This window comes from Rhinolophus ferrumequinum, chromosome 5 (genome assembly GCF_004115265.2).
Source record: "Rhinolophus ferrumequinum isolate MPI-CBG mRhiFer1 chromosome 5, mRhiFer1_v1.p, whole genome shotgun sequence".
Lineage (NCBI taxonomy): Eukaryota > Metazoa > Chordata > Mammalia > Chiroptera > Rhinolophidae > Rhinolophus > Rhinolophus ferrumequinum.
Genome location: NC_046288.1, coordinates 35,770,752 through 35,796,379, shown reverse-complemented (window position 1 = coordinate 35,796,379; position 25,628 = coordinate 35,770,752). Strand labels below are relative to the sequence as shown.

At 35.0% G+C, this 25,628-nt stretch overlaps 1 protein-coding gene across 1 annotated transcript in view; it reads right to left on the bottom strand.

Annotated features, from left to right (window-relative positions):
- Positions 1 to 25,628, bottom strand: part of CFAP299 (cilia and flagella associated protein 299) — a 521,988-nt gene that overhangs the window by 471,229 nt on the left and 25,131 nt on the right. The gene's annotated exons all lie outside the window — the stretch shown is intronic.

Genomic DNA, 25,628 nt, shown 5'->3' with positions numbered 1-25,628 from the left:
TTCAGTAAAAAAAAAAAAAAAAAATCAGCATCAAAACATTCAAAATTTTCAAATCGTATGGCTGTTTCCTTTGACGATTACAGAAATTTACTTGTTTTATAAACCATATTAGATAACACAGTGCTCTTTGAATACTGTTGCGTAGTTATTTATTTTCCCCTTTTTACAGGGATATTGAAATAGCCCAAAGTCTGGCTCTTACAATTGTTCTGTTGTTTGCCGTCAGATTAAACAGCAGTATAACATTATATTGTTACCATACATGTAGATTTTTATTCTATGTACAGAAACTTGACGGGAGAATAACGGAATGCCTAGAGAGCCTAATGCTGAGCTCTTGAGGTAGTAAACAAGTTTGTGATGGAATGGTAAATGTATTTTCCCAAATTGCTATCAACTCTGTCTTTAAAATGTTCTTAATTTATCTATACTCATTCAATACAATTATTGCCTCAGCACATCGGTGTTCCAGCCAGTGGTCTGGGTTGGTAGGGGTGATCACAATGGTGAACCAAAAAGGCCAAGTCTCATTTTTCATGGTCCTTAACACGAACATATAGGAAACCACTCACGTAAAATACACACGCCAAAATAAAGAGTACTATCATTGAAATAAATATGTCAGTTAAGATGGGATTCCTTTAAGGCACCCCAAGAGTAGTTTCATGTGGATGCTGTGGGTGGGGGCGAGAGCTAGAAAGAGAAGATGGAAACTATTAGGATATAAAATATATCCTTCAGAGGAAGGGGCAAGGAGGGTTCCATGCCCCTTGACAATGCTTTAGGCACAGTATTCCATCTGCATCTGTTTTATCTTGGGGTTGCACATGAGATTTCATTTGTAAAAAGATTCTGCTGAAGGAAAGAAAAAAAAAACTTTGAAAATCATTGACCTAATTACTGTGTTTCATTTTATTCCTTAAACTTGATAAAAACCTACTTTCGAACTATGTAAAAATCCTTTCACATTCTGGAAAAAGTTTTGAATTGGTTTCTATTTTTCAATTAGATTTGGGATAATATTTTTCTCTAGTTGCCTTTTCCAGACATGTCCCACGACACCAGTAATGCCCAGATATTTCTTGCATGCACCTCACAACCCACTCCAAGACAACTGGATGTCCCTTTCAGAGAAGATATTTATGCTTGTTAAGAGGACAGTGGACAATAGATTCTGCTCCCTTAGTCAGAAGTGATTGGTGGGTCAATCACATTTTTTTCTCCTGGAAATTTGCAATTGTGACTCACAACTTTTATCAGTTTCTGATTGCTTGAACAGAGAGGCATATAAGGCTGCAACAGTCATTTTGTGGCACAATCACAGAGAAACAGAGAAGCAGGTTTGTAGTTAAAGACTGGGAAAAAAATGACAGACATGCAGACAAAAGCAGAAATAAGTGACCATGAGACTGGAGAGACAGAGAAAGTAAACTTCATTCCTGACTTTTGAATCCCTGGGTTCTGATGCCTCCTGAGACCTAGCTCAAAAATGGGCTTCTGTTTCTTTCCTCCAGACTCTCTAAGGCATCCACTCTCCGCAGCTCCTCCAGTTGCTTGGCCCTTTCATTGTCGCAGATTGTCCTTCCTCCTTTTTTACTTGCATTGAGTGCCAGTTTGTAGGTACAAACAGGGTTTTACCATATGTGATAAGCTCATTGGCAGGTGTTACCTCTGTCTGCACAGCTGAAAACATCTCCAGCTCCTGAATCCCACCCTAGGCAGTGTCACAGGTGAGCACACACAGTCTTGCTATCTTCCACTCTGGTCCGTCTCAGAAATGCCTGCTGCTTGCACAATTATCTAAGGATGAGACTTCAAAGCTGCAGAGAGCATTACATCAATGCCCAAATAACAACCCTAATGTCTGAGTCTGTACTTGGATCTATGCTTGATGCCGGTGATACTGTGATTTATAATAAGAAATATATGTTTGGTCTTCGCCCTGTTTCTGGCACAGAACTCCTAATACCTTTGGAATTTCCGGGAGCAGCAGAGGTCTTTTGTTATGTTAATAAGGTGACTTTTGGAAAGCACCTAAGGGTGAGGACTGGTTGCCAATGGAGCCAACCATGTGCATGATTAGAGGGTTGGAACTTTTGGTCCCACCCCACCGCCCCCACCCCCTCGACCCCCCACCCCCGATTTCCAGGAAGGGGAGAGGAGCTTGAGGTTGAATCCATAGCCAATGGCCAGTGACTTTTGGTCAATCATGACTACGTAATGAAGCCTGCATAAAAACTCCAAAGGACCTGTGCAGGTCCTTTTCAAGAGGTTCCAAGTTGGACAACCAGAACGCTTCCACTTACCACCATGTCAGGCCCCAAACTCCACGACAATGGAAGCTCCTTTGTTTGGGACCTTGCCCTATGCTGTTCATCTAGCTTTGATTCTTCATCTGGCTGCTGATTCATATCTTGTAATATTCTTTATTCTAAATTGGTAATCAACTGAGTTAATGTGTTTTCCTGAGTTCTGTGAGGCATGCTGGCAAATTAACAGAACCCAAGGAAGGGATCATGGAAACCTCTGACTTACAGCCAATCGGTTAGAGTACAGGTAACAACCTGGACTTGCAATTGGCATCCGGAATTGGAGGAGATCCTTGGAACCTACAATTTGTAGCCAGTTGGTCAGAAGCACAGGTAACAAGATAGGCTTGTGATTGGTGTCTGAAGTGGAGGGTGATCTTGTAGGTCTGAGCCCTTTACCTGTGGAATACGATCCTATCTCCAAATAGATAGTGCCAGAATTGAGCTGCATTCTCAGATACCTTGTTGTTGTCCTACAATTGCTTGTTGGTGTGGGAAAGCCTCCATGCACATGTTAGAATGGGGTCCAGTTCCACTCCTCCCATTGTTTCTTTTAAACCCATTCCAATTAGAATTTGACCCATGTTATTAATGCCACTACACAGATGGCTTTGGAATGCAAATAACATGATTCAGATTCAAATCACCTTCTTCTCTAGCCTTTAAATTCTGCCGATAAACCTTAGTTATAGTGTAGAAATTTTTAAGTCTATTTAAGCATTCTGATAGACCTTAGGTTCTATTTACAAAGTTAAATACCTTCAAACATGTTAAAATGCATTCATAAATTCAATATACTGTTTCCTTTTAAAATACTTCAATTGTCTTATTGAGAAAAAAAGCTTTCCAAAGTACTTATGTAATTTTTATACATTAAACATATAAAAAGGGCAATCTTAAGTTCTCTTAAATGTTCCAGTACAATATATATATTTAGAAACATTTATATATAAAATCACAAGTTGTCAAAACCACAATGAGATATCACCTCACACCTGTTAGAAAGGTTATTATCAAAAAGACAATAAATAACAAGTATTGGAGAGGGTGTGGTGAAAAGTTAACTCTCATACACTGTGGGTGAGAATGTAAATTAGTGCAGCCACTATGGAAAACAGTACAGAGGTTCCTCAAAAAATTAAGAATAAAAAAAAAAGAAATTAAGAATAGAACTACCCTATGACCCAGAGAATTCCTTTTCTGAATATTTACCTGAAAAAACTTATTTGTAAAGATAAATGTACCCTTATGTTCATTGCAGCATTATTTATAATAGCTAAGACATGAAAATAACCTAAGCATTGGTTGACTGGAAAAAGAAGTGGGGTGTGTGTATGTGTGTGTGTGTGTGTGTGTGCATAATGTAATACTACTCAGCAATACAAATATTAAAATACTGCCATTTGCAACAACATGAACGAATCTTGAGATTATGCTAAGTGAAATAAGTCAGACAGAAAAGGACAAAAACCATATGCTTTCATTCTTTTGTGGGATTTAAAACAAAAATAACAAACAAACTAAGACAACAAACTCATAGATATAGACAAGAATGGTGGTTACCAGAGGGCAAAGGAGGTGGGGGAGAGCAAAATAGGTAAAGGGGGTCAAATATATGGTAACAGAAGGAAACTAGAGTTTGGGTGGTGAGCATGCAATAGAGTACAACAGATGTCAAATTATAATGTTGTTTACCTGAAAATTATATGATGTCATTAACCAATGTTACCCCCAATAAATTTAACTTTAAAAAAATTTTTTAAATCACAAGTTGAAACCAATTGCTCAATTACACATTTCAGTTTAAAGTTACTAGGCCATTATTCCAAAAGACTGAAATTTACTCAGTCTAAACAAATATAATACTAAATATGGGTAGATTCTTCCTTAACATACAAATATTAATGCAATAATTTTGACTCTTGAACACTTTAATACTCCATTTTAAATCTTCTTGAGGTTGACAAGACCACTATCACCCCACTTAACTGAGATTACTTTAACCAAAGATTTGATAAAAGAGTGACTAGACAGATGAGTGGATATGTGTGTGTGTCAAGATGCCATTCCTTTGTGTGCATAATCCAGCAAACAATTGAGGTATACTCGTACATCTACATGTTGCTGCATTCCCCAGAATCCTCAATGGGACAAAGCTGCTGGAAAGAATGCCCCTATTTCCCATACTGCACATTGTCTGTGCCCACGTGTTTCATAGTTACCCCATTTCATACAAATCCTTTAGCCTCTCTCTCCCTAAAGCAAGGTCCAATGCACCATACTTGGCAAATCAGAATGAATCTCTTCCTCCTCTATGCTTCTGGAATATGTTGTTTATACTTCTCTTGTACCAGTTAGCACATCCCGCTCTATGCAATATATTTAGTTGAATTTATGTGTTATTCTCCTCTCTGACCTCTAAGTTCCTTAATGAAAGAGGCTTTTTTGTGCTTACTTTTATCCCCAAGTGTGTCATGCAAAACACATTCATTTAGTAGCACCTTATAACAAACATATTTAAGTTGCAAAGTTTTTATGATTAGTGCTTAATAAGCAAAAAGACCTGTTGATTTGGACTATTAATTAGAAATAAGGTGCAGAAAACTTGGGACTGTTGAAATGACCCACTATGAGATTTTGCACAGGCAAGTGGTCACAAATAGAGAGGCAACACAGCATGAGGCTCAAAGTATTGTCACAAAATTGCCTGGGTATGAATCCTAACTCTTGCATTTACTCTCTGAGTGACCTGGGTAAGTTACTTAACCTCACTGTGACTCAGTTTCTTATTCCATAAAAGGGGCCCAATGAAAGCCCCTGAAAGCATAAGATGATTATGAGGATTAGATGAGATAATACCTACAGAGCATTTAGCTTAATACCTGTCACACAGAAAGCAAGCTACCAACCAGAACACAGCACAGACAATGCCCTCGGTGGGCCCTGGCAATAAGTATTCAATAAATGTTATCTAGTATTATTATATCAATATCTAACTGTTCTCTCTTTCCCTATATGGTGAAGTTAAATGAAGTCTAAATTATGGAATGCAAAGAGAAATTGGGCAAAGAGAAATCTTATCCTAGAAAATAACATTCAAGGGCTCTTAACACCTCTGCCTGATAAGCTTTCCCAAGGATCAGATGATATCGTAGCAACAAAACAAAAGCAAAACCTGGTGAAAGAATTCAAATTTCTATTACCTAAACAAAGTAAGAATGCATAATACGTAGTCCCAGGTTCTTAAAATTTTCATTGAATAAATATATAAGAAAGGTACCATTTTTCTAAAAGCAAGATACATGTTGTAGCAGGTTAATTGCTAATTTTTACTTAAAAATAGATTGTTTATATATCCCTTTTATCTATCTGGATATTCCCAGAAATATTTCTTTTTTACTAGAAATACAAAGATTCAGATTAATTTAACTCTAATCAAACTTTGGGCAACAATAAAACTACATGAGGACAGTTAAGAATGAGCAAATTAAGCACCAAATTATAAATTGCTATTTATTTAAATTTCCTCTAAAATAGGTATATTATCATTTTGTGTTTAACTCGACTGTAGAAGTTTTCAATATCCCATGTCACTCATGCCTTTGGGAACTCTAGATGCTCAAACTCCAAAGCTTATTTGAACTGTAAAGCTTTTATGATTCATGGGGCCACTGTTCAATTGTCTTAATTATGAATCAAATGGCCAAAGGAAATAATCATCCCTGGTTACATACCAGGGTGACAGGGGAAAATTTAATCACGACACATATCCCAAAGCATCCCCACATTTTACCCCAAACCTGGTCCTCATTCATTCAAGACGTATTTCCGTATGCTTTCCCAATGTAGATTATCATTTTTGAGCTCATTCTAATTCCTAACACTAACAAAATCTGGCGGTATCAGTGGAGAATCCTTCTAAATGCCGAAAACTTCTCCTTAGAAAAAAAGAGACAAGAAGGCCAAGGTTTGAATTCTGCCTTTGTCACTAATTCATTGAAGGACCTTAAGCTAATAACTAAATATTCTGTCTCAGTTTCCTTATCTGTGAAAGAAGAAACATACCACCTTCCTGTGATTGAGATAATTTGGTGCAATGCCTGCCCTTTCATATAACATAAGCAAGTATAATGTCCTGAATTATTCCTGATTCAGAAAGCTCAAAAAAGAAAGATCACATATATGACAAGTCTACAAATGAACAGGGAAGAAATACTCTCTTCTCACTGGTCCAGTCACTAATTCTTATGGAGTTAGGAGGAGATCAGAGGTAATCAGAACACTAGGTCCTTTGATCTCTACTTGTGCTGAATCCTAGCTTCTATCCTTGGATAAATACTAACTGACTGTCTCCCAGGTAACTCCACAAGAGTGGAAACAATGTGCATAGAATTTGAGTTAGAAGAGTTTCAAAAAGAGATACAGGGTAGTTCCCTGCACTGAGGTGGAGAGACAAAGCATCCAAGGCAGATGACTGTCCCTAGTTTTAAAGTTTTCTAAGGGTTGAATTTCCCCATATCCCTCAGTTACCTGTTTCAATGTATAATTCCTTCTTTACAGTTATGTCCATCTTTATGACCAACTGAACTTTTCTCTGGGTACAATTTAAAAGTATTTCATTTTATTTGGTCTCCTGTGGAAGAAAAGAACATCTGTTCTGCATCTTCCATATAATAACCTTTCAAATACTTGAAGACAGTTAAATCACCCCTTAGTCTTCCCTTCTCCAAGTTAAACAGTTCTGATCCCACTGAGCCGTCTCTTAGGAACTAGTCCCCATTTCTTACATCACTTCTGCTGATCTTCGCTGGACCTTCTCCAGAGTCTCCATATATTCTTGGCCAAATGCAAAGACCGAAATCGAACACAGCAATAATGCCAAATAAAGCAGAAGGATTACTTTTCACTTCTGTATCCCTCTCTCGATAAAACATTCCAAGTAGTGTGCTTCCCTTTTTTCCAAAAATATATTGCTCTTTCTAATCCTCTTTGCTTTGTAATCATATATACTATCATCTTGTGGTACCTTTCTCCAGGACTCATATCAGATTTCAGGTGCTTCAAATAATCCCTTCCTGTCAGTAAGGAACAAATTTAGAAGCACACAGCTTCAGAATATTTGTCTACCTTCTATTAAAGCTAAACTAGAAAAGCTGTAAAAGCAAAATCAAAATTCATACAATCCACAAAATAACCATCAACATTTACATCTTGATAGCATTTTAGAAACATGTTCTCTTTGCATGTATGCAGAAGTCCATTTTCTTCGAACGTAAAAATGACATAATCTGACAGATTTTACAGGAATATCCTGTAAACAAACAAAACAAAACAAATGAAAAAGATTAAAATTTAAAGAAGAATTTATCAATACATTTGTGAAAATGGTGAGTCCTCACTACATTTTAAATCTGGTATGAGTTTTACCATTTTAATCTACAATCCACTTTATAAAAATAAACATTAAATATACATTTTTTTATATCTGCTTGGTTTAAATATTTGAATATATTTATCAAGGGATACATTTCTGAGGGTTTTAGAGCTGCCAGTAACTCTATTATTTTTATTTTAAACTATTATGAATAACTATACTTAAAACCAACTGAAATTTCTCATGTTTTTTTCTTTTTCTCTTTACCTTCATGAAGATACCTAACTATGTACAAATTCTAATTTCATAAACACATTAAGCCAGAATTATATAGTTCCTTAACACATGTTCATCAGTTGTTTCTATTTTTCAGACATTACTTAAGCATTTATTGTTTAGGAATGCTAAAACTGAAACATGTAAAAAGAAAGTATCACAATAATTTGAAGAAAAACAGCACGTTTCATTTCAGAAATTCAGTTTTAAAAAACGGGATATTTTTCTCATTTCCCCCATCTCTTCAGGGCCTCTTCTGGGTATCTGCCATTTTTAACCATTCCTTCAAACAGCACTACACAATCGAGGGCATGTGTGGAAGAGAGGACGACGCAAAATGCAAACGCGTAACCTCATACTCAAGCTCATTTCATATTCTGATTGTCAAAAGACACCTTACATTAGGGGAGAAGACAAACTACAAACTGGGAGAAGCTGCCTAAAGTATATAAAACTGAAATGAGCATAAATAAAATGTTCCTACAAGTAAGGAAAAAAATCACAAATAACCCAGCAAAAAATAGACAAAAGACATAAACAGGCTTTTGCCCAAAAGGAAACATACGAGTATATGGCCAATAAACATACGAAGGGATTTCCAATTCAATATTTCTAGTGATTAGGAAACACAAATCAAAACTACAATGAGAAGCCACTTTAAAACTATTTGAATGGCAAAAATAAAACAGAAATAAAAACAAATTCTGATCATACAAGTATTTCATGGGATGTAGAGTCAAAAGATATTTTATTATTCTGTAATAGGAAGGCAAATTGATTCAACTACTCTGGAAGTAAGGTTAAACACTCACATAAACTGCAGCTGATATACTCCCGTGTGTGGCATTTGTCTAGGAGAAACTCTCGCATATGTGCATTAGGAGACATGTCCATTAGCAGCTCTGCTCGCAATAGCACAATCTATAAGCAATCCCAATCCCCACCACCAAGAATGTTTAAAATTCAGTGGTGATACAATCAGTACAATGCTGTACAGAGACAAAAATAAACTATAGCAACACGTAACAACATGAATGATTCTTAGTAACAAAATATTATGTGAAAAAGCAAGCCCGAAAAGAGAACATATAGCAATATAATCTCTTTGTAAACTCAAAACAACTAAAATTTAAAAATTTACTTTTGAGAAACACATAGATATAAAATTATATTAAAAAGGAAAGCAAGAGAATGATGATGGCAGAACTCAGGATGTTGGTTAATTCGTGATTGTATAAATGACTGCAATTTTACAAAAATGGGCTCGGTCCTTCATACACCTCTCCCTATATCCACACCCTATGCAATATAATTTTGCACCTTCTTTTATCAAAAGATGGTGCCTATTTGTCCACCCCTTGAATCTGGACTGGCCTTGTGTCTTGCTGTGGTGAACAGAATGGTACAGAAATGAGTGTGCCGGTTTGAAGTCTGGGTCTCTCTCCCTTAGACCCATACCTCTGCCAGAAGAACATGTCCAGGACCCACACTTACTCCCTCACACTCCTGGATGTTAAGAGATCATACGGCACAGAACTCTTTCATCCCAGCCAATGCCATCCCAGACCAGGCAGCCCCGGAAAACTCACCAAATGATCACAGACTCAGGAACAAGCCCAGCAAAGATCATCTAAGCCAGTTTCATAGCAGCCCATCCAAAGACTGAGCCCATCCAATCCATACACTTGTGAGCTGAATTACTGATTGTTTTGTTAAGCCACTAAGTTTTAGGTCATTTTTAATGCAGAATTTTCACAGCAATACAAAACTGATACACCTCGGGTTGGAGGAGTCAGGGCCGTACTCTGTATGTTCTTATTAGTGTCCTATTCATTTTTTAAAGCTCTTTTTCCATTCATTGACACTATCACCATACTGATAATTTTAAACATTCTGCTGTATTTCATCTTAGTGATACACCAGTTTACTTAGTCTCGTTACTCTATCGTTAGAGAGTACAGCAAATTCACTCTGATTTTCAAAATATTAACGTAGGGTAATATAAAATTTTGCTATTGTTGTTTATGTTTTCCCCTATGAAATCATCTAGATGTGGTATTGCACAGACTTTGGAAACATACAGACATCTGCCACTAAAGCAGCTATTAGGGTAAGTAACTGAACCTCTCTGTGCCTCATTATCATCACCGATATCACGGAGATAAGTGCACTTATCTTTCAAGAGTGTTGTGGGAACCACATGAGATGTTCATTCATAGTTTTAACATAATAGATCATCGTAAGTGCATACTATGTGAAGGGTTTCACAAGTATTGGATTTTGAAAAGTTTTTTCTTTTCACATACTAATAAATGTGAATGACACCTATCAGTTTGATTTAAAATGGATGGAGTATGAATCTGAAACTTACTGAGAAATGCAAACCTTAAAACAACCAACACCACATACCTCTACCTGAGATTTAAGAGTGCTGAACTAGGCCTTTTGACATTTTGGAAGCAAATGTACAGGGTCCATTAAATAATGTGTGCTAAATGTTAAATATGTTGTCATCCCTATGTCTATCAAAAAACATTCCTCTTGGATCTTGTGTGTGATGTTACCTTTGTTATGTTTCAGTTAAGACATGGCATATCCTGATGGGTAGATATAGTGAAAAAATACCACCCATAATGTGACAGTTTTTGATCAGCTAATAAAAAAGCATATGAGCTGATATCATGAATAACTATTATTAGAGATATAGTTAATATTTTTTCAGGAGCTGAGAAAAGGCTCTAAAGTGAACAAAAATAATAAGCTATTCAGAAAATCACTAAGGAAATTCTGACATGTGCTACAACATGGATGAACCTTGAGGAAATTATGGTAAGTGAAATAAACCAGTCACAAAATATACAATACTGTATGATTCCACTTATGTGAGCTATCTAGAATAGTCAAATTCATAGAGACAGAAAGTAGAATGGTGGTTGCCAGGAGACGGGCAGGGGGAAATAGGGAGTTTCATTTAACAGGTACAGAGTTTCAGTTTTGCAAGATGAAGTAGTTCTGGATATTGGTTGCACAATATTGTGAATACATGTAACATTACTGAACTGTACACTTAAAATGGTTAAAATGATAAATTTTATATAATGTATTTATACCACAAATATAAAATTTGTAATATATATATACATATATATATATACATGTGTGTATGTGTATATATATATATATATATATATATATATATATATATATATTTACTTACTTACATTTGCTACATAACCACTGACCAGCCAATCTAACTTAGGAACAATTTGCCTAATTGTATAATTACACATAGAAGTAAGTTTTTAAAAGGTATACGTAGGTATAGATTTTGGTGATGTAATTATTTTAAATAATGTAGGTTAAAATTGCATGAGTTAAGTCACTGAACTCAGGACAGACAACGGGGGCCATACCTAGAACTCCACTGTCAATGTTGGATAAACGTCGTGTTGCAAATTGAATGACAAATATCTTACTACTTCTGCCTTGTCCATGACACATGCAGCAAACTGGAACTCTCAGGTGCTGAATCAGAAAGTCATTTGTTTAACTAGCTGTTGAGAACCTACTATTTATCAGGCACTGGAATTGACTCTGATGAGAGTGGTGAGCAAGAGAAAAAAGATACCTGCTTACACGTAGCTGAGGAGAAAGACTGCATATTCTATCAATCAATCAATGCAAACAAAAACTTATCAGGTAATAAGACCTCAGAGAAAAATAAAATAGAGCAATATTGTGACAAGTGACTGGTTGGCTGGTTTAGATTAATGGTCTGGGGCTACCTCTGTTAAGAGGTGACATATGCACTGAGGTCTGAATGACAAAAAGGAAGCAACCAACACAAGGATCCATCAGGGTGAAGAATTTTCCAAACAAAAAGGACATCCAGTGCAGAGTCTACGTCAAGAACAAGATTCATGTTCACAAAGAAAAACATCAAAACTATCCGTTAATATAGATAAAAAGAAAAGGAAAATGATGGAAAATAGCAGAGTCATTCTAAACCTACCGTATGCATAACAGCCTTGAAGTCCACCAACAAATCATTGTGTTTACTCCAGCCCCTTTTCTGGAAGATTATTAACTTGTTACAAACAGCAACAATCCCTACTAAAAGGGAATGTTTTGTTGCACCTATGTAAACAAATTGTATTTATTTATTGCTGTGGGCTTTTCCAAAACTATTCAGAATTAGAATATTTTGAAATCACAGAAAAGTTTTAAAGGAGTCCAAATTTATTCTTAGGCTGAGAAAGTTTGTTATCGCTGTCCAAATCCAGGTGCAAAAACATTTTTGCTAATGTTACAAAATCACTACTTAAGAGGGAAAAGCTACCCAAACACACCTGCACCTTTTCAGAACTGATTTAATATTGTGTTAAAGTAAACATATTAAAGACATGAATGTTTAGTCATCAAAAAGCTCTATTGCCCAAGTTACTACTTAGAGTGAATGAAGCAAGCTACTTGGATCCTGATAAAGATAAACCTGTATTTTAAGACTTCCTTTCAAAACCCAATATTATCAGGTAGCACTCAGTGCTTATGGTTTCACTTTAATATTTGCACAGTCATATGACTTACATGATTGAAAATATATAGAATAATGTATAGGATATGTTCTGAAGATATGGTAGTCAATGCCGTATTTCATTATATTGGACGAGGGAGTGCAGTAAACAGGCTCTAACACCAAACTACTTGACCTTTCATCCTCCTTCTGCCCCTTACTTGTTGTTTAAACTTACATGTAAACTCTATGTACTTAGTTTTCCATCTGTAAAATGGAGATAACATTGCTTATATCCACCAAGGTGGTTGTGAACATTAAACAAGTTAAAACATGTAAAATGCTCTACAGCGCCTGGAACATATCAGCAAATGATAGTTACGATACTACTTATTATTATTATACACAAAATACACTCAGATCAATCTACTGTCTATTCATTCTCATACTCCCATGGAAGTTTATGTATCTAAATACATGTCTGTAGACCGATGGACATAAAGAGAAAGAGAATACATAAAGTAGAAAATGAAAAAATCATAACAGTCCAAAAAACACAGAAATTAAATTTTAATTTTAAAAATCTACTAATTTTATAATGATAACTCATTTCAAGGATGTACCATAAATTCCTTTAACCTTATAGCAAAAACGAACAAACCAAAAAGAAACCCTCTGGTATAAAAGAAAATCTGTGGTTTTTAGAATGTGTAAGTAAAATCAAGAAATTAGCTCATATCTGGAAATTGTTTCAACACTTAAATTAAAAAAGGGAAACATAGTAAACAGATCACTTACAATCATCTTGAGTGGGATAATTCAACTAGTAAGATTATGTACACTAGAAAGAACTTAGTGCATATAACCCATTTCTAAAATTAATATTGATGCTAATAAAATTAACAGTACACATTTTTAGAACTCATTATCCGACTGTTATAGATCTGAAATGCAATGTATATAACACATATTTTATTGTCCCAATAGATGTTTACAATTACCCTTGAGAATATGTTTAGGGCAAACAGAAGTGTTTGATGTTATGATGTACTGAAGTGACTCATGAGAAATATGAATAAATCCTGTTTACCTATCTCCTGATACTCTTCCATATTACCCACCCATTGATTACTAAAAATGAATGTTTCTAACTCTAAAGGGAGCAAAAGACCATCATAGTGGTTTTTCCCATCCTCTTAGATCAAATATGTGGTTTTGTGGTTATATTTTTAATTTTCCCCATTAAATAAAAATTAAAACAAACAAGAAAAAGAATTTGTCAACTAAGCATATTAACTGAATATGCTGAAAAACTCTAGAGCAATGTAGTATTGTGGAAAATATCTATTGCTGTTTTCTTATTTTCCCTCAATCATGACTCTAAACACATTAAAAGAGAGGGAGAGAAAGTGAAGAGAGAGAGACAGAGAGAGACAGAGAGAGATAGAGAGACCGTGTATGTATGTGCATATATGTGTAAATACATGTGTAAAACATAAACATTTTTTCAGGTTCTCCAGGCTTAATCATATACCATTTCTGTGTTAACTGATTATCATAAATATAGTAATGAGGAGTTAAAGGAATTAACAGATTTTTAACAATAATTATTATTATATTATAAATGACTAATTCAGTGAATTGATATAAAATGAGTTTTATGGGCTTGAATTTAGTTTTAAAACTTCATTTAAATTGGTAAAAACAGCAAAAAGCTACCTGCCACAGGTTTATTTAAATCACTTCATGTCTTTTTTATCTAATAATCTGTAGTCATCAAATTAAGACTCATTAAACATAAACTAGAAGCTTCTCATGTACGGCAGGGTCCTTAGAAAATGTTTTAAAATCTCTCTGGTAATAAATTCTTAAACTAGAAAACCACTAAGGGCTCTAGAGCCACTCTGCCTGGATTTAAATCTTCAGCTATGTAGTAGCTGAAGGATTTTAGGCATGTTTCTTAGCGTCTCTGTGCCTCAATTTCATCATCCATAAAATTAAATTAGTACTAATAAACGCATTTTAGTACTAAATGTCTGGATTTTAGTATGTGTTCAATAATGTTAGCTATTTCTGTTAGCACCTAAACACTGAAGGCATAAAGTAAAAATGGCTCTAACTAATTCAGCCAACGTGATACCAGAATCTGAGTTACCCAGACCACAGGCCTTGATTCTTCAAGGACAGAATCAAGCCTTTCTCCTCAAAAATACATTTTCTGCCAAAGTCTTTTCTTTCTACTCATCCCTGATACCCAGGCACAGCTAAAACCAAAATGTATTCCACTTATTCTTCATTCCTCAGATTCTATTGAGCTTCTGCTTTGGTTTTTGTTCACTCTGGCCACAAGTTTCTTGACTAGACTACAGATTTAGAAACCACTGGGGATTGTCTTGTTTTTTCATTCTGTGAGTATGGGACCAGAGCTATTAAAATTGAGTTCGTTTTAGTAAATCCTTAGACTCTTAAAATGGGCTTATAAAAGACTGATTTAACCCCAGAAGTGAATAGGAGGCCGGGGTGGGTAGATGGTTAGAAGGTAAAGCCCTGAACAGAAGAGTTGTCTGTTATGGTGATTTGAGGTAAAAGTGATTAGCAGATAAGATTGGTATAAAAAACCCAAGAGACGTATCAGATAAGTTATTATTATCTAATTTAATCTAACAATGAATAATAAAGATAATAAACACAACAAACACGACTAAGTTGAGCTTATCCCAAGAATGCAAGGATAGTTTAGTATTAGAAATTTCCATGTCAAACACACACACACACACACACACACACACACAATAAGCAGAGAAACAGTAGATACTATCCTTTTAAAATCAAGAACAACATAAGAAAGCCCACTATCAACACTTCCATTCACCTACATGCTGGAGTGTTTTACAAGGTCAATAAAAAAGCAAAAAGAAAAAGAAACTAAGCAAAATGATTGAGAGAAGAAATTCAAATACCATTATTTACAAATGATATGATTACCTACATTGAAACCCCACTTCCTCAAACAATGTACTAGAAAATTATAAGGAGTATAGTATACATGGCACAATTCACATTTCTATAAAAATTTAAATATGATTTTTCTAGAAAGCATATGTTTAATTAAATATATGAAAGGAAAAAAGCAAGGGAAATAAATTAAACTTTCTAAGGCAGGTGTGTGAGGAAGAAGAGAAATGCAACTGAAAATGAAAGGATAAAGAAGGAAAATATTTAAAAAAATAAATTTTTTTTCATTATAGAGGAGCCTAGCAGCGACTCATGGTAACAGCCCGCTGTGCAATGAAGAGCACAATGAACTCAACTCTATGCTCCCGAGGTCCTTCAAAAGGGAGAGGGAAGCATGACATTGACTGTGCTTTGGCAAACAAATATCTTCAACGTTCTTGGTTCAGGTATTAACTTTTCTGAATAATTTCCTTCATCACATCTCCCAAATCGTGCATGAAACTTTTTGTCCTGACTGATCACTAGACTGGTGTTGTTTCTCTCATCTCTTAGAATGGGTATGCAGCCAGTGCATTTCTTTCAAGGTCACGCAGCATCCAGAAGAACACATTAGTTAAAAATGCAGACAAGATGAGTTCTCAGGCAGGCACCAATAGTGCAACTTGAGTTTCATCCATAGATTGTGAAGGAAACATTGCTAAACGAATGCAAGATTCTTTATGAAGTGAAAATTGGTTTTCTAAAATCAACATCACTCAAAAATTTATGAGTAATATAGAAACTACTGAATAATTGTGCTTTCATTGTAATTCTCAGCATAATCCTCACTAGAAATGTAGAATATATGTCCCTACATCTAGTAGGAATTCTTTATAGTCCATATCCTGGTCATCTGGGTAGTAGAAAAGATGATTAACAGGGAGTAGAACGTGTGTGTGTGTGTGTGTGTGTGTGTGTGTGTGTGTGTTTGTGTGTGTGTGTATTCGGTAGGGAGATTGTAGGGAATGGATAAGGAAAAACATAAAAATAGAAAACAATTCTTGGGAAGAAAACAGTACTAGCTACCGTAGGTAGGACATTTTGAATAAAAATCGAAGTCAGTCAGATCCAAGGTCTCTTGAGCCTTATAAACTCACTATTTTATGAAAACCTTGCTAAGATCGTCTACTATATTATACTGAATGTCTCACCAGAGCAGAACCAAGTAGATATACAAAACAGCAAAAGAGCAATGTCAATTCTTGAGACAAAAATCTCTGTCTTCTTGAATTCTAATCAGGGAAAGAAAACCAGCAAAAACAGACAGAATAATTTGAATGAACACAAGAGCACACTGAAACATTTCTGATGGCTAATATTAATTTAAGACAGTTGCTCAACATATTTGCTTAATAAATAGCAATAACAGATAAACTATAATAGAAAAAATTAGGTAATTTGATAGGGTTTTAAGTGTAAAGGATAAAATTTCCTATTGATCCTATAGGGCAAGAGTGAAATCCTTTTTCTGTAAACTTGGTATTATCACTGTAAAATGTTGGTGGTGGTATTATTGTTCACTCTGCTATACTAGGTTCTCATTACGTGACTCCTTAGAGGGAAAAAATATCTCAGCTTTAATGGGGTTAGGATGCACTACCCCAAAATGTAGCACCTTGGCATACTGAATATGTTAAGAGAAGCAAGAGGTTCACTCTGACCTCCTCCCTGCTCATCCTTCTTCCTTAAAACAGGTTATAAAACCCTAATGTAAGAGGAGACCTCCCTATATCCAAAGGAAAGGAATATCCTTATCTCCAAAGACAAAGGGACACCAAGAAGAATCTGAACAAACAAGCCTTGCTCAGTTTCCCCCAGTTTACTATAATTACCTCCTTAACCTCTCATCTTCCTCCACAACTGTGCAGTCTTTATCAAACCTAGCATAAAATACTCAGGTCTGTTTATTTGGGTCTTTATTTCCTCCTGAAGGCTCCTGTGTCACATAAAACTTACATACAATTATATCCTTTTCTTTTGGTAATCTGTGTTTCAGTTTAATTTTCAAACCTATCCAGGGACCCTAAGACAGTAAAGGAAAATTTATCCTCCCCTACAGCAGTTAGAACCAGAAATAGCTATAGTTCTGGTCGGTGATTCTGTTGTTCCAGGTAGACATAATGAATTATGTAATGTAAATATTTCACTCTGAATTATCTGCCCAAATCTGGCATACATTTGGGACACTAACCTCTACCTCAGTTTCATTGCATTTATACAACCTTTACTTGTCCTTTTCTCCACCATTTAAAATCTTATTGCCATGAGATATTCACATGTCCCTTGTAAACTACCTCAAATTCTTTAGGAGGGATGCATATTTAGACAGTTGATAGAAAGAGGAAGGAATGAAAAGAGGAAAGGATGGAAGGAAGAAGATGTATTGAAAGCTGTTTAACAGAAGCATGATCTAGCAGCATGGTATTAGAGGATGAAGAAAATTGCGACTGAACCGTCAGGTAAGAAATTGAAATAAACCAAGTTGATTGGAAGAAAAACCAGATTAGCAATGTAGAACAAGAGTGATAAATGTATGACTGTAGGAGCAAGTATAAAGAAAAAAGTCAACAAGAATCCATTGTTAATTGCCTTTTAGAATTGCTCATCAAGTAGATTTTGAAGATATCCTAAAATAGAAAGCTTAGATTAAAAAAAGATAGTATTACCAGCATAAAGAAATGGTATTTTTCTGTGGGAAGCAGATCTGTAAGAGAAAAATAATGAGACTATTTTTTTTGGGGGGGGCGGGGGGTTATTTTATTATTGGTGTGACAACTTAATATTAAAAAACAGAAATGGAGCTAAAAGCCCAGGAGAGAGGTCAGAATTGGAGATCAGACTCAGGAGAACTGAAAACATAAAAGTAGTTGAGATATGAAAAACATGGAATATAAAAAAGGTGAAAAAACTAAGGACTGTCCTTTGGGAGAGATCCAAGTTACTGAGAAAGGAGAAGAAGATACAGCAAAGATAGCAGACAACTGCAAACACAAAAGAAAAATGAGAAGTTATAAGGTAATAAGTCAAAGGAAGGGAGCATTTCAAGAAACTGATAATCCCAAATTGCTGTTAAAGGCATCAGCAGAGGTCAAGCAAGTCTGATAAATCTGAGAAGAGATCCTTGAATTTGCCTACAAAGAGATTATGAATGACTACTGAATGAATCAACAAATTGAAGCCAAAAGCTAAATTAAGAACAAAAAAGAAACAATCTGAATAATATTCTGAAGAAAAGGGCTATAACTTTTCAAATCATGTGAATTTTATCTCCTTTTTGATTAATCATTTACTGAACTATCATCAGTATTGGATTTTGCCTACATAGTTTTTTCTTTGACTCTTCTTAGATTTATTTTAAGCTCAAAGAGGCTAAGATCTATAACTAAAGGTGGCAATGATAACAATATGTTAAATACAAAAATAATCAATTCATCTAAGCAATGGGTCCATTCATTTTCTGAGTTAGAATTGCACTTATGAGCATGTTCATATAAGTATTCAACAAAAGAGTAATAATAAAGATATAGTTGAACTTTGAACAACATGGGGGTTAGAAGCACCAACACTCCATGCATTCGAAAATCCATGTACAACTTTTGATTCTCCAAAAACTTAACTACTAATAGCCTATTGACTAGGCCTTAGCGATAACACAAACAGTAATTAACACCTATTTTGTACTATATATTGTACTATGTATTGTATTCTTACAATAAATATGCTAGAGAAAATTATTAAGAAAATTGTAAGGAAGAAAATACACATTTACTGAATTTACTAAAAAAATCTGCATACAAGTGGACCCACACAGTTCAAACCCATGTTGTACAAGGGTCAATGGTACATTTCTTGATGATAGATAGATAGATAGATAGATAGATAGATAGATAGATAGATAGATAATAGACAGACAGACAGATAGATAGATAGACAGACAGACAGACAATGATGTTCCTTGAAATGATCGATAATATCTAATTACTTGCTTTGCTTGCTGGAGAAAGAGTGAAAAGGAAAATGAGAGAAAGGGAAAGAGGGAGAGGGAAGAAGGGGAAACTTCAGTTTTGTCACAATATCCAACTAGTTGATAACGAGCATTTATCAATATATAATTTTCAGACTCAGTGAGTATATCTGAAATAATCTTATGATTTACACACACACTTAAATACATGAAAGAATAGCTCAGTACAGAATTTTCGTACATAGATCTCATTTGGAAAGTGTTGCACTTGAAATTTCTCAATAACAAATTCCACATAAACATTTATTTACAAGAGGTATAATTCTAATAAACATTAAACCAAACCAATTTATTCATAAAAAAACAAAATAGAAAAGAACTTATGAAGAGAGAATTTCAGCTGATAATATTCACGCTTATTTAACTGGATGTACAAATGTAAGAGGTTGGAAGACACTGATCTTATAATTAGTAAACTAATTAAACTGCTTTTTATATGTGTAGAATAAAAGGCATCACTTGTAGTACTTACTCCCTACAATTCTAAGAAGTAGAAATGATTCATCCTTTTAGATGAAAGCATAAAAGATGATTATCTTGATCAAGCTAAAGAAACAGAAAATGGCAACTGCCAGAACAAAAACTAAGTCAACAGACTATTTATTCTACATTAAATTTTAGTCATATGACAGATACAGAGCTGCGCTACTGCTGAGAAAAGAGCAAGAGCATGGACAGAGAGAAAGCCCACCCCCATCCCCAAGGCACAGATGTACAGGGATTACTGATAGTTGAAGGTAGATCTGAAACCTGAATTCTATACCCAGCAATAATATCTTTCAAAAATAAAGGCAAAATACTTTTGTCAACAAATGATAGGTGAGGAAATTAATTGCTAGCAGACATGCACATAAGAAAGGTTAAAAGAAGTTATTCAGTTAGAAGAGCTGCTCTCCAAAAGAGAAATTTTGATCTACCCAAAGAAATTAAGAGTACCAAAATTGATAAAATGAGGGTAAATGTAAAAGAATATATTTTTACTTTAAATTATTTTAAAAGATGAGAATCTTAAGTGAAATATTAACACTGCATTGTAGAATTTATAACGCACTTAGAGATAGTGTATAACAAGGATAGAACACAGGAAGAATGAATAGAACTGGGGTAAAATTCTTACCCATTATCTGAAGGGGTTGCATTATTTGAAAGTAGGCTATAATAAGCTAAAGATGAATATTACAAACTCTATAGCAAACACTATTTTTTGAAAGAGGAATCACTAAAAAAATGAAAGTTTAAAGAAGTATAAATAAGTCAATTATGAAAGTTGAATCATTTTAGAAAACTAGATTTAAAGGAAGGCAGGAAAAGGCCAAATTGGACAAACAGAAAACAGATAACAAGATGACAGATTTAGGGGCAGTGGGATGGCTCAATTGGTTAGAGCGCGAGCTCTTAACAACAAGGTTGCCGATTCAATTCCCGCATGAGATGGTGGGCTGCGCCCCCTGCAACTAAGATTGAAAATGTCGACTGGACTTGGAGTTGCGCTGCGCCCTCCACAACTAGATTGAAGGACGACTTGGAGTTGATGCACCCTGGAAAAACACACTGGTCCCCAATATTCTCCAATTAAAAATTTTTTTTAAAAAAGATGACAGATTTAAATCATGTATATAATTACAAAGACATAAACGGCTAAAATATACCAGAAAAAAAAGCAGTGCTTGAAGACTGAATTAAAAAGCAAGATTAAATATATGCTGTCTATAAGAAACCCACCATAAATATGTAAATATAGGTAAGTTAAAAGTAAAAGATTGAAAATATACCATGCAAATACTATTTAAAAGCTCAAGTGATTATATGAATATAAAAGAAGCAAACTTCTGAAAAAGGAATATATTACCGGGGAAAAGGAGTTATGAAATAAATGATAGAGACACTTCTTCAAGTAAACATAAAAATTATGAAATGTATGCATCTAACGTTTGAGCATCAAAATGCAAAAAGCAAAAATAGATAAAACTGAAAACATGCACAGAAAAATCCATTTGTAGTTGACAACATTCATCCCTAAGGAATTGACAGAACAGGTAGAACACAAAATGAGAAAGCCTGAAAACACAATCAAGCAACTTGACCTAATTGACTTTTTCAGAACACTCCACGTAAAAGAGCACAATACACATTACTTTTAAGTGCACCTGGAACATTCATCAACATAGACCATATTCTGGGGAAACAGATCTCAATAAATGTTAAAAGAATGAAATTATATAGAATATATTATATTTTGAAAACAATTTCACTAGAAATCAAAAAGATTCTTTTTATTTTTTTTATTTTTCAATTACAGTTGACATACAATATTAGATTAGTTTCAGGTGTACAACATAGTGATTAGACATTTATATAACTTATGAAGCTATCACCCCGATAAATCTAGTACCCATTTGACACCATACATAATTATTACAATATTAATTGACAATATTCCCTATGCTATACTTTACATCCCCATGACTATTTTGTAACTACCAATCTGTACTTCTTAATCACTTCACCTTTTCCACCCATCCCCCCAACCCTTCTCCCATCTGGCAACCATCAAAATGTTCTCTGTATCTGTGAGTTTGTTTCTGTTCTATTTGTTTATTTTGTTCTTTAGCTTCCACATATAAGTGAAATCATATGGCATTTGTTCTTCTGTATCTCACTTACTCCACTCAGCACAATGCCCTCTAGGTCCACCCATGTTGTTGCAGATGGCAAGATTTAATACTTTTTTATGGTGGAGTAATATTCCATTGTATGTATATACCACATCTTCTTTATCCATTCATCCATTGATGGACACCCAAGTTGCCTCTTTATCTTGACTATTGTAAATAATGCTGCAATGAACATATGGATGCACATGGCCTTTTGAAGTAGTGTTTTAGATTTTTCAGATAAATACCCAGAAGTGGGATTACTAGGTCCTTCTTTGTCTCTTGTTATAGCCTTTGTCTTAAAGTCTATGTTTTCTGGAATAAGTATTGCTAGCCCAGCTTTATTTTTCATTTCCATTTTCATGAAATATCTTTTTTCATCCCTTTCCTTTCAGTCTGTCTTTCAATCTAAAGTGAGTCTCTTGTAGGCAGCATGTGTAAGGCTCTTGTTTTCTTATCCATTCAGCCACGCTCTGTCTTTTGATTGGAGTATTTAATCCATTTACATTTAAAGTAATTGTTGATAGATATGTAGTTATTGCCATTTTATTATTCATATTTTTTATCTTTTTTCTTCTTCTTCTTAAAGAAGTCCCTTTAACATTTCTTATAATACTGGTTTGGTGGTGATGAATATCTTTAGCTTTTTCTTGTCTGGGAAACTCATTTAGAATCGAAGCACAGCTTCGATTCTAAATGATAGCTTTGCTTTGCTGGGTAATCGTGGTTGTAGGCCCTTGCTTTTCATCACTTTGACTATTGCATGCCAATACCTTCTGGCCTGCAAAGTTTCTGTTGAGAAATCAGCTAACAGTCTTAGAGGAGCTCCCTTGTAGGTAAACTTAACTGTTTTCCTCTTACTGCTTTTAAGATTCTCCCTGTCTTTAACCTTTGGCATTTTAATTATGATGTGCCTTATGGTGTGGGCCTCTTTGGGTTTTCCACGATTATTTCTTCAAATAGGTTTTCAATTCCTCCCTCTGTCTCTCTTCTGTTCTGGCACCCCTATGATGCAAATGTTGGTACATTTGATGTTTTCTCAAAGACCCCTTAAACTATTCTCATTTTTTTTGATTCTCTTTGATGTTCTAATTAGGTGTTTTCTGCTACCTTATCTTCTAATTTGCTGATTCGATCCTATGTTTCATGTAATCTACTGTTGAGTCCCTCTAAGGTATTCTTTATGTCAGTTCTTGTATTCTTCATTTCAGACTGGTTCTTTTTTATGTTTTCTATCTCCATTTTTATGTTTCCTATCTCTTTGTTGAAGTTCTCACTGAGATCACTGAGCATCCTCATAACCAGTGTTTTGAACTATGCATCTGGTAGATTGCTTGTTTATTTCTCTTTTGTTTATTTCTTTTTCTGGAACTTTCTTCTGTTCTTTCATTTGGAACTGTTTCTTTGTCTCCCTATTTTGGCTGCCTCCCTGTGTTTGTTTCTGTGTATTAAGTAGAGCTGTTATGTCTCCCAATCTTAGTAGACTTGCCTTATGTAGTAGGTGCCCTGTGGGTCGCAGTAGTGCAGTCTCCCTTGTCACCTGAGCTAGGTTCTACAAGTGTGTCCCTTGTGTGGGTTGTGTGTGCCATCTTATTGTAGTGGAGCTTTGGTTGTTGTTTTCACATCAATGAGAGGGATTGACCTTTGGGCTGATTTGTTGTGAGGACTGGCTATGACTACAGTGGAGGAGCTGTTGTGCAGGGACTGACCTTACGGAGCAGGACTCACTTTATCAGGAATCTGGTGCCTGCACAGTCTGCCCTTCCAGTGTGTCATCTGTGGAGATGTCCGGGTGACACTCTGGCATGGTCCATAGCCGGCCACTGGGAGTGCCAGCTCAGAGCCTCCTGAGAGGGGATCCATACCAGGCCAAGTTCACCTGCTGCCTATACCCTGCACAGAGCCACCTGGCATGAGCCACAAAGTGTTCCAAAGATGGCCGCCATCAGTGCTGGTGTGGGAGGCTCTTGGTAGAGGCCAAGCCTTGATCAGAGGCAGGCTGCCACCAGTGCGAGGCTTCGGACTGCTCAGCAAGAGGTACAGACAGGGCATGGCAAGGCTGCATGCTGCTTGTTGGGGGTTTGTGAATGTTTGAGAGATTGTAAGAAAGTCCCCAAAAAGTTATTTTTAAAATCTGTAATATTTGGAAGTTAAACAACAACTTCAAAATAACGCATGGGTCGCAAGGAAAATTTTTAAAACTTTCAAATTGAATAAAAATCAAAGCAAACATCAAAATTTCTGAAATCCACTAAGACTCTGCTGAGAGAGGAATATATAACTTTAAATTATATATTAGAAACTTTAAAGTTATATATTTTAAAGTTATATATTAGTATATTAGAAAAGAAGAAAGATATAAAAACAGTATCTAAGATTCTACCTTAGAGACACTAGAAAAAGAATAGACTAAACCCAATGCAATCTGAAGGAAATAAAGATAAGAGCAGAAATAAAATAGAAAACAGAAAAATTCTACAGAAAATCATTAAAGCCCAAGGCTGGTTCTTTGAAAAGGTCAATAAAATTAGTAATCCTCTATATTTAGATTAAGATCAACTTATTAATATGAGGAATGAAAGAGGGAACCTCCTTACAGATTCTACCTATATTAAAATGATATAACAAAATATTATTAATGACTTTATGCTTACATATTTGATACACAAGTGAAATTAATAAATTATTTGAAAGATGCAAACTACAAAAGCTTATTAAGAAAGAAAGAAATAATCTGAATTTCCCTAATATCTATTTAAGGAATTAAATTTGTAGTTAGCAGCCTTCTCACAAAGAAAACTTCAGGGTTAGAAGGTTTTACTGGTAACCTCTACCAAACAATTAAGGAAGAAATAATATCAATTCTACACAAATTATTTCCAGAATGTTTGGATGATCAAGTAAAACTGTGCAAAGCATTTTATGAGACAAAAATCACCCTTATATGAAATGAGAAAAAGATATTACAAGCAAAGTGGAAGTAAACATACTGAAGAAAACATTGGCAAATTAAATCCAAATATATAATATGTGTGTATGTGTGTGTGTATATACTACATATATATGTATATGTAATATATATGTAACATATATATATATATATATGTTATATATATATTACATATAGTCAGACAATCACGAACTCATCCTAGAAAAAGTACAACATATCTCATTGCTGAATATCACTGTGGTCACCTTCAAAGTACTCCCCTTGGGAAGCTATGCACTGATGCCAGCTCCTAGTCCACCCTTCAAAGCAATTTTGGAACTCTTTTTCTGGAACGGACATCACAGTTGTCATATTACCGTTGATGTCCTGAATGTCATCAAAATGTCTTCAATATTTCCTTTATCTTCGGGTAAATAAAGAAGTCATTGTAGGCCAGATCAGGTGAGTAGGGAGGATGTTCCAGTACAGTCATTTGTTTACTGGCTAAAAACTCCCTCACAGACAGTGCCATGTGAGCTGGTGTATTGTCATGAT